The 16,181-nt window shown below is 38.1% G+C and overlaps 1 long non-coding RNA gene across 1 annotated transcript; it reads left to right on the top strand.

Annotated features, from left to right (window-relative positions):
* The first annotated feature begins 1,509 nt into the window (after nucleotides 1-1,509).
* Nucleotides 1,510-7,504, top strand: LOC135085111 (uncharacterized). Its single transcript, XR_010260027.1, has 2 exons — nucleotides 1,510-4,310; nucleotides 4,833-7,504. It is a non-coding gene; the product is annotated as an uncharacterized LOC135085111 (long non-coding RNA).
* The last annotated feature ends 8,677 nt before the right edge of the window (nucleotides 7,505-16,181 follow it).

Here is a 16,181-nt window from a genome sequence, read left to right as displayed (position 1 = left end):
AACTTATAAATTTATTTCTAGGTACAAATGTAAAACGAAAATGGTGCGGTATTATAAAAGAAAGACAGATAAAGCTTCTTATTCAAAAGAAAAGTTACAAGAAACGGAGAGTTAAGTGGATACAAGGCAGCCCAAATTTATAACATACCGAGAATGACGATTATGGACCATGTCAATAAGAAAAGAGTAAAATCTAATACTCTCGGAAGATGCACAGCTCTTTCTCAAGAAACCGAACATAAACTAGCATCATATCTGCATACAATGGAACGTTACGGATTTGGATTGAGCAGACAAGAGGTGTTAGAAATGGTTGGTCATTACGTGACTTTGAATGGAATACCATAATATAAATAAAAAAAAACCAGCCCTGTCTTTTTTTAACCTAATTAATTATTATATGTGATAATAAGCTGCCAAAAAGAAAGTATTAAGAATTAATAAGCTTTCCGATCATTATGGTTATTATAATAAATTTGTTTATTTTTTGTTATAAATTCCTGTTCTCGGGGGTGATAATAAATGACTGATTATATTAATAATTAAATTAAAAGTAATTGTATAAGTACAAAGCATTAAGAATTATCTAAAGAAGAATTATCTACACTAGAATGAGAAATTAATTACTGTACTTCACATCGTTGAGTCATAATTTTCCATCTTGTTGCACCTTAAAGTGTAATACTATTGCTCAGTGGCTTCAAAAGTGGCAGTTAAAGATGATAAATAATTATTTTATTAATAAAACTATTTAAGCCTTAAGGTTTATGTGATTTTTGCATTGTCTTGTTTTTTTTTAATAAATAATTATAAGCAAGCATCATAAAATATTGTTTTACTCGGTACATTTATTTATGTCTATTTATAGGCTGACAACCCCTGACCTTAAAAGTATGACGGACTTGCCTCACTTTACAATTACAGCGATATAAAACACGATTGCAATCTTGTATCTTAGGCGTTAAGGTTCACATTTAACTGACATTTATATTCAAATCGATTTCAAATACGCATATACATTAATCTTCAGAATGAAAGATTATAAATGTAGTCGACGGACTTACCCCAAAAGCATGGGGAAGTCCGTCTATACGCCACGTTTTAAAAAAATGCTTTTCTTTATAAAAATAAGCGCAGCAAATTTCATTAAATCATATCATATTATATAATATAGTACATGTTTTCCATTTCTTTTAATCAAAATGAAATTAGGATTAATATCAAAGTATAAATATGGTTGTTTTATGAATTCTCAATAAAGTATGCCGGACTTCCCCGCATTGACCTTACTTTACTATAATAAATGTATCATTTTCAGACACCATAATAAACCTATATTATGGTGCAATTATTACATGAAACTCAAACACACAACGATACCAGGTGGACTTTAAGACCACTTATGAATTTCACAACTTTCATTGTTGAATATTTTCTACGTGACAATAAATTATTATTTGTCTCGTGTCGTTGTATGGAACTCTTTAATAACAGACTGATACTCAGTGGCGGCCCTAGGGCGGTGCGAGCGGTGCGACTGCACCGGGCGCCGGTTATGGGGGGCGCCGAAATCAATCGAAACGCGCCCGCTTTCGCCACACGTCACCGAAACGATTATTAAAAAAAATCGTTATTGACCGACGATCCATCTGGAGCGCAAACGGGCGGCGGCAGCGTGCAGGGCGGCTTTCTTTGATAACAGAAGCAGGCAGGCGACGTGCGAGGGAGAGAGGTGAAATTTCTTTCGTCCGTCGGTCGTCCGTCTCGTCACTTCAGTTGTGTGCGCCGCAGTGTTGTTCTTGATACGGCAATTGCCGTAATATACGGCATTCAGGCATCTTAGGCACCATAAATACGGTATACGGCAGCACTTTGATTACCGTATCAAAATATACGGCAATTGAGTAAAGTAGAGTTTTATGAGTTTTTCATGAGTTTTTAGTAAACAAAAAATAAATATTTCGTCTAATGGAACGAAAAAACTTGTAAACCATAGATGAAGTAGAAGCGCCACGAAAAGAAACGCCAAAAATGCAACCTTATCTCTGAGATTTTAATGTCTAAAATCGTTATTTTCTCATTTTGGTAGATTCTTCACTTTTGTTCGGGTAGGTTCTTGGACTAAATTATTCAAAACCTTAAAAAGTGAAGAATAAAAAAAGTAAGTTTAAAAGTAGTATACGCATAGTACATAATACATCACTTGTATTTTTTTTTAAATTTAAACTTTCCAAATAAAGATTTTATACAATACGGCAATTTTCTTAGTTTTCCTTAAAAATCCGGCAATTTTAGAATTAGAATACGGCAACCCTAAATTTGTCAGGAACAACACTGGTGCGCCGCGCCAGTGTCAGTCAACTGCAGGGTGAAGAAACTTCCATACAACGGTCATCAAAGTGAAACTTGCTTCCAAACAGCGACATCGGTGAATAAATTCAAATACTTTTTAACTACCTTAAAACGCTCTAGATGTCGCTGCTCCTGTTTCCTTCATATTTTCATTTTTTTCTTAATTAAAATATATTTGAGAATATTGTTAATTACAATGTGAAAACTTTTTTTAAATGAAATTAATTTGTTTTAATTTAAAACTGAACATTGACATTTTTGTTATAATTTACATAATAGAGTAGTAGAAATTACTATTTAACATATGGCAACTTTGTTTTTCCTCCAAAATGGCCGGTGTTGTTTTTGTTAGGTTGAATTGAATGCATTATTGTTTTCTTAGCCATCGTTTATGAGTTCTGTGGCCCTATTAAAGTATTGAAGAGTCGAGTCAAATTCAAGTTCATTCCTTCGTACCTGCTGCTGTTCTGGTTCATCGGAGTTTTGTTCGTTCCTTCGTGAATCGCGAAGAAACTTTCTGTTATGTTCACAAGTGATCTGAGTTTTCTCAATGTGCTGTGTTCTGTGTTGAAAACTTTGCGAAAAGACGCTTTTGGTGTATAATATTATGTGTGTTCATAAATAAAGTAAAATTATTAAATTCAAAAGTTTTTGTTTACTTATTTGCATTTCCATGTGCAATGTAGAATTTTTCCAAATACCTTGTTTTGAAAATACGTACACCATAAAGATAAATATTTTCAAAATAATGGATTTGAAAAAATTCTACATTGTACATCATAAAAACAATAATTCTTTGAAGGTTATGAGGGCCTATGTGTGCGTGAACTGTGTGTATGTGTGCGTGGACTTTATGTATGTATGTGTGCGTGTACTATGTATGTATGTGAGCGTTACGTACGTAGGTTAAGTACAGGGAATTTAACACCAGGCTGTCAATTAGTAGGCTCAAAAATTTGACAGAGAGGGTTCTCTATTTCCTATGTATTACTTTTCTCTATGGTCAACTGTTAGTTGCTGATGCTTCGCCAGCCTGTTGTCATTGTTTATTCTCGCGCAAGTGTATTTATTGTGTATTTAGCGCAAAGTTACTTGTATTATTGCTATTCTATAGATTAAACTCAAGGTAAGTACTGTTGCAGCAGGTCGTGTTCGTGTTCATGTAAGTATAATGAATGTAGGTACATAAGTCTACGTCATTTAGCGATATTAGATCTTGGATGTATGTAGGTACTTAATTATTTGTTTTTATATATTACCCGACTGCGATGAACCCTAAAGGAGTGTTATGTTTTCAGCTCGTATCTTAAGGGTATTGCAATTTGCAATGCATTCTAACAGTAGTAAGCGATTGTTAGGGCAGGGTGGCATACGACCACGGCTTTCCTCTGAACATCATTACATATATATCTGTGTATAAAAATAAAAATTGTATGTAAGTTGTCTACTTAATAGATGATAAATATTAAATAGTTTGTTGAGAAGAATGTCTGTCAAGAATATTTTCTTTTTCTATACTTTTTAGAGCGCGACGCGAGCTTTCCATAGTCGGGGTGTTTTTTTTTTGTTTTAGTTATTAATATTTTTTTCTTTTTGTAAAGCGAACCTAACTCTGTGATTTGTTACCGTGGAAGAAATGGACTTTATGTAATCGCAGCATATAATAGGTGTATTGTATTACATTTAATAAATTTATCTTTTACAGAAAAAAATCATGTCACTGCCTCCAAAAAAATTATCTGGTGCTCAAAACTTAAAAAGAAAACGGAAAAAGCAAGAAGAATCTGAGAAGGCAGCTAAATTATTATCGAAATTTTTGAGACCTGAGAAATCATCTGAATCGTTATCATCAGAACTAGTTCAACTCCACCACGCAACGGAAGAAGACCTACTTAATAAAAGTTCTTCAGGCGAAGCTCATGAAGATGAAAAACAACACATTCAAGAAGATTTACCTGGTTCTCTATATTTTCGTTGTTGCTAAATTTTCATTCACTTTCCAAAAAAATACCTATTGGTGTTATTAGACTAGCAGCTTCAAGCGTAATTTCATTTTCCAACTAGTTCAGTGGCCAAAATCATAAACATGCTTAATTTAATTTGGCGTATATTCATTTGTCACTGCTAGATATAGGTCTCCCCCAAAGCATCCGACAACGTCCCGTCTTGCGCTACCGCGACCTTCACCAGGTCATCGGTTGACCCTGAGGAGAACCTGCCCGCGCTGCGTCTTCCGGTAGGGACATGGGCGCCACTCAAGAATTCCAATTCCATTCTATCCTATCCTGAAGCTTAAAGACGTCCTCCAATTCGGTCTACAAACGCCAAGCACAGTAGCAAGTGAACTATGTAGTTGGAATATGAAATTACGCTTGAAGCTTTTAATACAAATTATTCCCTCACCTCGTTCGTTTCAGTTAGCGAAATGTTCATAATTCATAATTTTTTCGTCTGGACTTACTTTTTCTGTATTTATTTAGGTATTCCAGGAACCTCTTCTGGATTTCAAAATATTTCGGAAGAAATTATATCCGATGTACAATCATCATCATCTCCTTTTAGAAAAAAAAAATATGATGATATTTCAGAATGGCCATTCATTGACTCTGCGACAAGAGATGAAATAATTACTGAAGGCCCTGTAAGTAATCAAATGAGTAACGAAAACTACCCAAGGAAACTTGACGGTCGTCATTTTTCAAATATGCATTTTGAAAGAGTAATGCCAAATGGGGAAACTTTCAAAAGAAGATGGCTCGTGTACTCTAAATCTGCAGATAAAGTACATTGTTTTTGCTGCCGTTTATTTAATACAAATCCCCAGTCTAGATTGGGAAAAGAAGGATTTGACGACTGGAGGCACTTATCAACGCGTCTCAAAATTCACGAAACATCCTCAGATCATCGACGTGCTGTGAACAATTGGATAGAAGCGTCAATTAGATTAAAGAACTTCAGTGGAATAGACAAGCACTTGCAAAAGCAGATTGAGAGTGAGAAAACACGATGGGTTGCTATCCTCGAACGAATGATGTCAATAGTATTTTTCTTAGCAAGCAATAATTTATCGTTTAGAGGGAGTTCTGGAGCGGAAACTTTATACACTCCTAATAATGGTAATTTCCTGGGTTTAGTGCAGTTACTGGGAAAATTTGATATTGTAATGATGGAGCACCTTCGTCGTGTTGTAAATAAGGAGACTAATGTCCATTATTTTGGCAAACGTATTCAAAACGAGTTAATTGGCTTACTTGCAAGTGAAGTCCGAAATAATATTTTGTCTATGGTAAAATCAGCTAAATACTTCTCTATCATACTGGACTGTACTCCTGATGTAAGCCACGTTGAACAATTATCAGTAACATTCCGTTTTGTCGATACTAATGAAGAAGTCGAAGTACGTGAGTGTTTTGTTGCTTACAAGCCGGTAAGTGACTCTTCGGGAGCAGGACTTACTGGAATCTTTCTAGATACAATTGTGCAAGAGTTTGACTTGGACATGAACGATTGTCGCGGCCAAGGGTATGATAATGGAGCGAATATGGTAGGAATAAATAAAGGTGTCCAAACCAGAATTTTGAATCAATATCCTCGAGCATTTTTCAATCCATGTGGTTGTCACAGTTTGAATTTAGTGATAGCTGATGCAGCGAAAACTTCCGTTAAATCAGTTTCTTTATTTGGATTTCTCCAAAGACTGTTTGTTTTATTTTCCGGATCAACAAAGCGATGGGAAGTGGTATCCAAGCACATTGAAGGGTTATCCCTGAAAAAAGTTTGCGAAACTCGCTGGGAGAGTAGAATTTCTAGCCTTGCTGCTGTTCGCTATCACTACTCTTCAGTTCGTGATGCCCTTCTGAATCTTCATGAAGAAACAAATGACTCAGTCGCTGCATCAGAGGCCTTGTCTCTAATTCAATACATGGAGCAATTTGAGTTCATAGTTACAATGGTGGCTTGGTATGATATATTGTTTCAAGTAAACATTGTAAGTAAGGCTATGCAGTCTGAATCTATGGATTTACCAAATGCGTCGCAATTGCTGAAAAACTGCTCAGAATTTGTGAAACAGTACCGAGACTCTTCATCTGCTCTAATAACAGCTAAGGAAATAGCATCTCAGGCTGAGATAGACCCAATTTTTAAGGCTGCCCGATCCCGAAGAAAGAAACGATTATTTGAGTATGAAGCCGTAGATGAGACACCATCTGATCCTGAAGAATTGTTTAAAATGAACGTTTTCTACCCTATGATTGATACAATTGAGAATGCCTTAGTCACTCGATTTAAACAACTATCAATATTCAATGATACATGGTCATTTTTATACAACATGAAAATAATTCCTGAAAGATCCATATTGGAAAAAGCCTGTAGTGATTTGCAAATCAGTTTAACAGATGGGGAAAAATGTGACGTGTCTGGTTGTGAATTGGTTGAGGAACTTATGAGCTTGAACCCATTAATAAAAGATCTTCAATCAGCAGAGCCACTTAAAGTTCTCCAACTTATTAAAAAGAATGATTGGCAGGATATTTTCCCAAATGTGTGGACAGCACTTCGCATCTTGCTGACTATACCTGTAACTGTCGCTAAAGGGGAACGAAGCTTCAGTAAATTGAAACTTATAAAAACTTACCTACGTTCTACTATGTGTCAGGAAAGACTGTCAGATCTTGGAATCTTGTCCATAGAAAATGCTATTGCTCAGAAGCTAAATTATTCCGAATTAATAAAAAAATTTGCAAGCGCAAAAGCCAGAAAGGTAGCCATTTAAGTTTTTCATTAAAGTGGTTGTTGGAAGTTTTTTTTTTTAAGACTGTATGTAGCCTATCAGTTTGAATAAAAGTTGTGAAACAAAATTATTACTTAACTGTTTTTATTTCTCATCTGTACAATTTGCCTCAGCAGGGCATGAGGGTAATACAAGCGGGATTGACGTCATTTTTTTTATTGCGAATGAGCAGAACAACTGCTATGACAAGCACGATAGTCATCATTGTACTTGCCTCATATATCTATAGTAATTTGGCAGATCTAATACTAGTAGGTAATCACGGATAAAGTAACTACATAGTATAGGAACAACTCGGGGCGCCATTTTGAGATTTTGCACCACCTAAAACTTTTGCTAGGGCCGCCACTGCTGATACTTTGTAATAAAACTCTTTAATAACACACTGATACTTGATTTAATAACACACTGATACTTGAATATAAATGAAGTTTGTTTATTATTCCATATTAGCAATTCACTACTTGCTTTGTTTATTATTCCATATTAGCAATTCACGACTTGCTTTGTTTATTATTCCATATTAGCAATTCACGACTTGCTTTGTTTATTATTCCATATTAGCATTTCACGACTTGCTTTGTTTATTATTCCATATTAGCAATTCACTACTTGCTTTATTTATATTATTTAAGATTATATAAAAGACCCTCCAAGCATTCCTTTGAACCATCCTCCCCAACCTGAGAATATGGTCCGCAACAGGATTAAGGAGGGGCTGCCCTCCATCATAAAAAACGTCCAAGTGGCCTACTTGTTTTCCCGGGACTCCAAGGAAAGTGAAGAAACTCTCAAAGGTGACATCCTTTCTATCGAACCACATCATCCCAAACTTATGAATAAGTTATGGCAACTATCAAATCTGGGTCAGCAAGAAAAGGTTTTAGGAAAGTTTTCCTCCTCACGATCCATCCAAAAGGCAGCTCTCGACAACTGGATCAGCGAGAGAGACATGTTGATTACTATACAGGCACTTGAAAAACGACAGGAAGACTTCTTCAGACGCGCTCCTCCTGCACGAGCACAGGACATCTTGGACAAGCTTCGTGATACCCCTTGCGTCACCCGCTTTGCTCAGGCACTCAGAGAGCATCTCTGGCAATTGGACCTTGAGGGTATCACAATGGCTCCTATGCAGGAGTTGATAAATATTGTGCCCTGGAACTCCGTGCCTGAATCGCTCACCACATCTGCAATTTATGTCGAATGCACAGCACCCACAGAGGTTGACCTAGTTAAGCAAAGAGGCCCTAATACCCCCTACATAGGCTCCCAGACTAGGTTAAGAGCCCGGCGATCCGCTCTCCAAGTCGCAGAGATAGGCTCTCTCGTAGAATCTGTCAAATCTTTAATGGAGCTTAGAAGCTGGCTCAAAGGGAATAGTGCAATGCTTGAACTTATTGACAAACTAATAGGAGAAAAGACCAACCTACCGAAAGAGACACTGGACCGCTTCACCAATAAGGTGTACTCCGGTCTTCTCACTCATCGCCTCCCATGTCCCGCATTACGACGCGGAGGCATGATTAACATGAACTCTACGATATGTTCATGGCTGCGGGTAATCTCTGACACAGCCCTCCAATATGCGAAACAAGCTACCAACTATAACTTACGTTGGCAAGAGATATTCCTGACAGGAGTGGCGAGATTGGCTAACATTTACCACAGCCACAGATACCTACCCCAGCGCAATGCAATAATCATCCAATCGAAGTGTTGTGTGTGGGAGCTACCCCCTGAAACATTCGAAATGAGCCGCAGTAGCTACATCCCCCTCTGTCACACGTCATTTATCAGTCATTTGACCCCAACAGAAGATCATTATCTTGTTGACCCTAAGGATGTGACAGATCCCATTGTCAGCTACTCAGTTCATATGGCCCACAAATTTACTGCATGGATCCTCAACCTATCAAAGGAGGAGTTCTTCACCAGCTTGGAGAATCGTGCTCTTGAGGAAACTTATAGGGCCTCATTTGTCAACTTGACAGAGTTTCAACACTGCAGATTGGACATAATGCTTCCATGTATGGTTTTCTATATGATGCTCTATAATAGAGACTTCATAAAAGAGGGTGCATCATTATTGGACAACATACTGGTGACGTGTCGAAAGACTCCCTATGATGTGCTTATAGACACTATTCTATCTTGTAACAAGGCTTACGAGCTATACAAATTGGCTCACATGCCACCGAGCTCATCTAAGACAGGGTCTCGTTCTGCCCTCTACATTATACTCACAAGCAATGTAGATAAGGGTTACAACCATATCATAGAGGAACATGGATATCTTACCCCTGATAACGCCCAAAGACTGCTTCCACGGTTGGTTCACTTGCACATGAATCTCGATGGACTTCCTTACTTACAAACTGATAGGCTTGAATTCAATGAGTTACTGCAAAAGGCGGCTACCCTTCGACCACCACTCAATGTGCGAATTACACTTACCGAAGAAGACGCGATAGCATACGTGAGGAACACGGCCCCGACAACGGATCATGAGGCATATGCATTCGTTTATCCCGTCAATGTGGATCTTGACATTGAAGAGGGTTACACCTTTCATGTTAGTGCGAGCATTAACAGAATTGCCAACCTTACCTCTCTTCCTGTATTGGTTGCCTCGTGCTATGAGGCGTTGGCACGGCGATACCACAGGAATAATGATATTAGACCCAGTATAATATACACATATGGCGACGAGGATAAAAGTGAGTAATTAATAATTTTAATGATTATATACCCAATAAATTAAATAAAATAAAAGGGAGGTAGCTACAATCATTACACTTACAGAATGTACATTCACAGTCTATTTGCCGATTATTATTTATGAAAATCATTATTATTATCAACGTCAAGTCAATTAATATTTAATTTTACAAACAATACCAAACCTCCAACCCATAGTAATATTGATTTTGATTATGTTGCGCGTACGCATGAGTCACAGGTGTTATGTTTATTAACAAACTCGTTACTTACCAAAAGTCACTTGTTATTATTAAGTAATTAGTCATTAATTAATCATTTGAGCCAAACTGACGCAGACAGAATATGTCTGCCTGCCAGTTGAAGGGTACCTATTTAAACTGTAATTTGCAATGCCACTGAGACTCGTTTTGATCATTATTCCTTATCGAACTAAATAATTTATATTATTACAATGATCGTATTCCTGAACGAATTAAATTGTTTTACTACAATGAAATATACGTAATACTAGTAGGTTACCTCCTGTTTACATCAATGCTACCTATAAAACGAGACAAGATAGTGTGTTGTTAAGAAATTATGACAATCTGATTGGGTATAATATCGCGGTTAAAATAAATTCAATGGAAGGCACGAGCGGGTGAACTGGCTATTTCCATTTTCACTGTATAATGGACGTTAACTGTTATGGACGTTAACTACATTGCAGTTAGTTAATATTTTGCGTAAAAGTAGTTTAAAGTAGTAGGAAGTAGAAAACTCAGTAGAGATTAGTAATCAGATAGCAGCAGTTGAAATCATACGAGGGGAGGGCGGTGTTGTGACGTATTTATCTGCCCAATACAATCACTGGAGGTTCACGGTATATGAAAACTAAATAATATGGATGCGATTGTACTGGTCAATACATTGGGACTCCGGAGAAAGTTCGAAAATTGCAACTTGAAGTCGCGGAATTAAGCTACAACTACAACAGAAAGAAACAACTCACAGACACGATCGCGCTATGAACAATATCGTCATCACCTGGGTGAAATGAGGACACTAAAAATCTACTTAGTTCAGGTGATATCACCCAGGTGAAATAAACCAAGGAAAGCAGAGGTGACGTCACGGACGGATATCGCTCTAAAATATTTAATTTGTCAAGCTTCTTTAGTGTTATCTGAAAGGGTAGCTTCAGTGGTAAATTTGGCTGTGCCAAATGATAGGAGCAGATTATCAGGGGAACGCATCAAACAAAGGGTGCTCCTGATGTCAATATCAGACAAATAGTGCATTAAATTAATATAATTAAGAAATGGCTCCGAAGTGCAACGCCTGCGGTAGATTTTTGGCGACGATCAAGGCGGTGGCATGCCCTAAAAGCACCACAGGACAATGCAAAATGCAATCCAGTGGTTAGAGATCCAACATCAATTCCACAAGACGAAAGGCCTAATACTTGAATTTTTGTAAGATTTTAACTTGAAACTAGCACAACTTTTTAAGAATCTTAGAACTGGCTCTGTTTGGTAGAATTTGTTTTAGAATCGAAGCATGTGGGTCAATACAAAATTTTGAGATAGATCAGTTTGTAAAGAGCAGAATATGCTTCCTTCTTGAGGCAGTCGTTAGATTACGCAAGGCTGTGCTTGATCACATGATACACGGCCCATGTGGACCTCCACATTGAACCTGATTTGCTACGTAAAAAAAATACATTGAACCAATAAAAGAAGACATTTTGGACACAAATGACAAAGTATTTGCCTACAGGCCGTAGTAACCTACTGAGATGACAGAGGTTTTATTAATTTACGCCGTGATAGCAAAAACAAGCCGCCACTAAATTCAGAAATAGAGATGTAACTGTTAATGGTTTGAGGGTAGTTCCGTACAATGCCGTTCGTTTCCTCAAGTATGATTGTCACATTAATTTATAAGCTTATTCGATCGTCAAATATCTATTCAAATACTTAACCAAAGGTCCTGACGAATCGCGACAGTCGTTCCTGATTCAGATAAAAATAATGAAATCGAGCAATATGTCACTAAACGTTATCTTGGTTCTTGCGAAGCGACGTGGCGCACTTAAGAAATTGAATATCACAGCTAATCAAACGTAAAGAAACTCGCCGTACACTTAGACGGTCAAAAATCCATCTTTTCCAAACCGGGAACCGAAGCAGACGCCGCGCTCATTCGGACCTAATAACTTATTTTAAAAGGCCTCTCGGTGAACAGTTTGATAACTTAACGTACTTAGATTTTTACAAGCTGTATATTGTTCATTCGCGACGTCCCACCACTAAAAACGTTGAAATCTTTGAATTAAGTAACAATAAATTTTTGACAAGACTGCAAAGGGGCGAATTAGTATCGCGTTTATTCTGGGTCGAGCAAAACAGATGTGAATTATTTTACTTGCGTCTACTTTTAGCGTCTCAACCGTGTCGTAGTTACGACGATTTATATAAACTTGGTGGTCCATTGTGCAAAACTTTCCAGGAAGCTGCGAAAGCTCTCGGGATCGCGGACGATGAAGCGGAGTATGGGATTGCTATGCAGGAAGCATGTACATTTTCGACTGGACCACGGCTGCGTAGCTTTTTCGTACTCTTAGGGTTCTTACACACGAACAGCATTTTGCTGTCGACGCATGTAACTGCAGTCGACGTCAGAAGGCGACGGCTAGCTGTCGACATGCTGCCGACGTGCTGTCGACGCGTTCGCGGCTGCCGCCGGCAGGTGCCGACAGCTAGCCGCCTCCGCCATTTTGAAGGTCAACTGTCAGAAGTCCAGGAGCTTACACGCACACCTAATGAGTTCCGAACAAATTGATTCGGAATTGCTAAAAAAATTGTGCTGTCAAAAACAATGAAATAATATGGAACTCGAATTTAGAAGGCTACCATAATAAAACATTAAAAAATAGAGCATGGGCGTCGGTGTGTGTAGTCTCGTTCTCTATTCAACAACATTTCTTAAACCCACAATGACCGGTTCTTTCTCTTTCGTCGACAACGACGTAGTAAATGCAACAACAGTGTTTCTTCAATGAAATCCATTTTCAACTGGCTGGCTCCTGTACAATGACGTACGCCGACACGGTCGTCGCAGCAAGCTGTCGACAGCTTGCTGCGGGCACGTCGGCGGCTAGCTGCCGACAAATGACGGCGACTGCGGTCGCCTTTGCTGTCGTCAATGTGCTGCTCGTGTGTAAGAGCTCTTAGTTGTGAACGGGGGTAGGGTCGTTTCTTTGTGGGATAAGTACAAACATTTAATTGGTCAGGATTTTTTTCAGCGTTTATCCGATGACGCAAAAAAAGCGTACAAACTTTGTCTCGTCCAAATCGACCGGTTATTGCGTAAACATGGGACATCCCTTGTCGAGCAAGGGTTACCAGGCGTTGACGATTCGACCGAAGTAGGCCGCGAGCGCGTCGAATATAATCGCGACGAGTTAAATACGTTCGTAAGTAGCTGGCTACCAAAATTATCCCCCGACCAAAACCTCGTGTATCGTTATATTCACACTCTTTTGTAGTGACAGCGAGTTCCGAAACTCTAACAATACTGCCATTAATTATAGACGGGCCTGCCGGAACAAGTAAAACTTTGCTCTTAAATGTAATTACTGAACACGCACGCGGAAATTCAGCACATAGTATGTTTAAATTCCCCCTCAACCCTATAGATGATCTTGGTTACTGAAGCATTACCAATGGTTTGCAGTGCGCTGAGCTTGTGCGACAAGCTGACGTGATTATTTACGACGAAGCCCCTATGGCTCACAAATATTTAATTCACCTACTTGATAGGTCTCTCCGCGATTTGATGAAGTGTAACAAGATTTTTGGTGGGAAAATCGTAATTTTCGCAGGATATTTCCGTCAGATACCTCCTGTCTTAGTTAAAGCTAAAACTAACTCTGACATTATCAACTGTTCAGTTAAGTCCTCACAAAAGACAATGCCGGAAATTGGCGTCTTTTTTTTTTCGCGCGGCCATCGACCAAACTTTGTTTTTTGATTACAAAATAGTGTAATAAACCAAATTTACTATGGCATGTATACTCTAAACTCAGTCTGAACTGAGTTACGAGCATTAGAAGTTTGATGATTTTCATACAAGATTTGCTTTTTGCGCGCAAAGTTTTGTAAGAAATTGCAACAAAATATTGAGATTGTATGTGTAAACAAACAATACCATCCATTAAAGGCTCCAGACATCAGTATGGAGCAGAATCAGCGCAATAAAAAAATAGCGCAATATTTTGTTGCAATTTCTTACAAAACTTGCGCGCAAAAAGCAAATCTAGTATGTAAATCATCAAACTTCTAATGCTCGTAACTCAGTTCAGACTGAGTTTAGAGTTATACATGTCATTGTAAGTTTGATTTATTACACTATTTTGTAATCAAAAAACAAGGTTTGGTCGATGGCCGCGCGAAAAAAAAAAGACGCCACCTTCCATACAAAATCTGGCATTGCCATTTGGGAACAATTTAAAATTTTCAATTTCCAACGAAAAAGAGACGACCCAGACAGTATTCAGACTTTTTTAAAAAACTGGGTTCGAATCAATTCCCGGTTCAAACAGTAAAGGTAAATCGTTCCATTTAAAATTCAGTAAATTTAACTTCCCACCTTTCGTATGTCATAGATTTAAACGATTGAAAAGATTTTGTTTTTTCACACGTAGTCATTGTTGAACAGAACACGTGTGCTGGTCGAGCAATACTCGCCACACACAATCAAAACGCTGGAAATTAATTCCATTGTATTAGGGTAGAGTCGGAACCGTTACTTTTATTCGATTGATAAAGTAGTTTCCGAAAACGCGGACGAAATATTTTTAGGCGCGTTACATTGCAGCCAAAAGGTGTTCTAGAATACAATCTAAAAGTAGGAAGAGTGTGCATGATAATCCGAAACCTTAGTTTTTCAGAACGACTGGTCAAAAAATTTACCGTCGTGAAAATCATTCAAGTCATAATAACTCTATAAACACCAAGAGGCTGTCAAGCGATAATATGATATCCAGAATAGGGACGCGGTTAAACGTTACTCGCAAAACCTACGAAACACTACCACTGTAATGAAGAAGATGTTAGATACGTCGAATGGACAAGGTCTAGCCACATAGGATTACATCACCAAAGCCAATCACATCGATTACGAAAAATGAAACAATCACCAAAGAGAAGCAAACAATCCAGTATACTACGTCATGGAACAGACATCACCATAGCCAACCATATAGACTACGAGAAGTGGAACAATCACCAAAGAGAAGCAAACAATTCAGTATACTACGTCATGGAACAGACATCACCATAGCCAACCATATAGACTACGAGAAGTGGACCAATCACCAAAGAGAAGCAAACAATTCAGTATACTACGTCATGGAACAGACATCACCATAGCCAATCACATAGACTACGAAAAATGGAATAATCACCAAAGAGAAGCAAACAATACAGTATACTACGTCATGGAACAGACATCACCATAGCCAATCACATCGACTACGAAAAATGGAATAATCACCACAGAGAAGCAAACAATCCAGTATACTACGTCATGGAACAGACATCACCATAGCCAATCACATAGACTACGAAAAATGGAATAATCACCAAAGAGAAGCAAACAATCCAGTATACTACGTCATGGAACAGACATCACCATAGCCAATCACATCGACTACGAAAAATGGAATAATCACCAAAGAGAAGCAAACAATCCAGTATACTACGTCATGGAACAGACATCACCATAGCCAACCATATAGACTACGAGAAGTGGAACAATCACCAAAGAGAAGCAAACAATCCAGTATACTACGTCATGGAACAGACATCACCATAGCCAATCACATCGACTACGAAAAATGGAATAATCACCAAAGAGAAGCAAACAATCCAGTATACTACGTCATGGAACAGACATCACCATAGCCAACCATATAGACTACGAGAAGTGGAACAATCACCAAAGAGAAGCAAACTATCCAGTATACTACGTCATGGAACAGACATCACCATAGCCAATCACATCGACTACGAAAAATGGAATAATCACCACAGAGAAGCAAACAATCCAGTATACTACGTCATGGAACAGACATCACCATAGCCAATCACATAGACTACGAAAAATGGAATAATCACCAAAGAGAAGCAAACAATCCAGTATACTACGTCATGGAACAGACATCACCATAGCCAATCACATCGACTACGAAAAATGGAATAATCACCAAAGAGAAGCAAACAATCCAGTATACTACGTCATGGAACAGACATCACCATAGCCAACC

The sequence above is a fragment of the Ostrinia nubilalis genome, chromosome 28 (genome assembly GCF_963855985.1).
Source record: "Ostrinia nubilalis chromosome 28, ilOstNubi1.1, whole genome shotgun sequence".
NCBI classification, from domain to species: Eukaryota; Metazoa; Arthropoda; class Insecta; order Lepidoptera; family Crambidae; genus Ostrinia; species Ostrinia nubilalis.
Note: the sequence above shows the minus strand (reverse complement) of the source record. Positions and strands in the feature narration are given on the sequence as shown.